At 37.2% G+C, this 1,883-nt stretch overlaps 1 protein-coding gene across 1 annotated transcript in view; it reads right to left on the bottom strand.

Moving 5' to 3' along the window:
* Nucleotides 1–1,876: 1,876 nt before the first annotated feature.
* The window catches only part of LOC137206064 (retinol dehydrogenase 12-like), a 5,561-nt gene continuing 5,554 nt past the window's right edge, over nt 1,877–1,883 (bottom strand). Inside the window, exon 6 of the mRNA XM_067704625.1 lies at nt 1,877–1,883. This exon is cut by the window's right edge and continues 1,188 nt beyond it. The gene's annotated coding sequence lies outside the window, so the exon portion shown is untranslated.

Below are 1,883 nucleotides of genomic sequence, written 5' to 3'. Positions count from 1 at the left end.
AACAGGAGAATCTCTCTGACTTCTATCTGAACGCTTTTAAAGGGCTCACCTGATTAGGCCAGATCCACCCAAAATAACCTCCCCTTTGATTATCTCAAAGCCAATTGGTTACTTGAGTCTTTAACTCACCAACCTATCTAAAATATCAAACTGGGCCCCTCATCATGGCACTCCTTTCCTTTCTTGCTTCACTTGTGTCCATAGCATCATATGAGTGCTATGTAATTTTATCATATATTTTTATTATCTCCCTTACTCCACTAGAATATACACTTCTTGAATTCATGGATGTTTATCTGTTCTACTCATTACTGTAGAACAATGCCTGGATCAGTTGATACTCCATTAATTTATTCATTTAATAAATTAAGTTCATTAAATTTAAGATCATTTAATGAATAAATTAATGAATGACACAGACCATGGAAAGCTTTGAGGAACTCAAATGTAGAAAGATGTGAAGAAAAGTATGGTAGACGAATAAATATTGTTCAGTCACACGCACACAAAGCCAAATGGTTATAGACTTTAATTACATCAGCAAATCCCATTAACCCAATATATAACATAATCACAGAAGTAAAATTCTATCATGTTCATGAGATCTGCTCACACCCAGGGGGAAGAGATTATAGAGAATGTGTACACAAGTGGGTAGGGATCTTGGGAGCCATCTTAGAATTCTGTCTACCGCAAATCCTCATGAAAGGAACTTCTAAAGGATGTACTTCAGGGTAGAAGGAAAATAATCCCAGATGGAAGATCTGAGACACAAGAAGGAAGAGTGAGCAAAGAAAATACTAAACGTATGGGTAAATCCATACAAATATCAACTATTTAAAATAACAAAATATCTGATTTGTGAAATTAATGAAATAACAATATAATTAAAATATTGGGTTACAAAAGCATATGAATTCAAAGAGAATGATTAATGTTAAAGAACTCTAAGCTCTATGTATTGTTTGAAAGAAGAATAAAGATATTGATTAAAGCTGTTAAATAAATATGCAGGGACTACCCTGGTGGTCCAGTTGTTAAGACCCCAGGCTCCCACATGTGGCACGGCCAATAAAATAAAATAAAATAAATAAATATGCAGGTTAAGGGACTTCCCTGGTAGTCCAGTGGTTAAGAATCTGCTTTCCAATGCAGGAGACACGGGTTCGATCCCTGGTTGGGGAACTAAGATCCCGCATGCCACAGGGCAACTAAGCCCGCACGCTGCAACCACAGAGTCTGTGCTCTACAACTAGAGAAGCCCATGTGCTGCAACAAAAACCCCGCACAGCCAAAAAAAAAAAAAAAAAAAAAATGCAGGTTAAAATTTTTAGAACAGAAGTAGATTGTATATTAGAGAGGGAGTTTAAAAATGGAAAAATCGGGACTTCCCTGTGTCCAGTGGTTAAGACTCCATGCTTCCACTGTAGGGGCTGCAGGTTTGATTCCTGGTTGGAGAAGTAAGATCCTGTGCACAGCGCAGCCAAAAAAAAGGAAAAATCATCCCACTGCACTCTAAGATGCTCCCAACCAACCTTCTCTCCTTTATTCAGGGTCAGACTTGTATCACAGTCTGGTGGATCTCCCTGCCTCTTCCCCACTTTCTCTCACAGCCATTTGCCCTAGCAAGTTTCTTGTACCTTTAATCCTCAATTAATTGGCATCTGTTTCTCGTATAATGTCCCTAGACTAACACAAATTCCCAATTTGTTTTATAAAATGAATCTATCCATGACAGCAAAACCAGACAATAGCAATATAAGTAAGGAAAAGTACAGTACAGGCCAATCTCATTTATGAATAAACAGTTCCAAGCAAAAACATGAGTATACTAAATTTAGCCACGTATACAAAATTAACACTCTGACAAAGTTGGTTTAAAT

The sequence above is a fragment of the Pseudorca crassidens genome, chromosome 14, assembly GCF_039906515.1.
Source record: "Pseudorca crassidens isolate mPseCra1 chromosome 14, mPseCra1.hap1, whole genome shotgun sequence".
Lineage (NCBI taxonomy): Eukaryota > Metazoa > Chordata > Mammalia > Artiodactyla > Delphinidae > Pseudorca > Pseudorca crassidens.
This window is presented reverse-complemented; position numbering and strand designations above follow the sequence as displayed.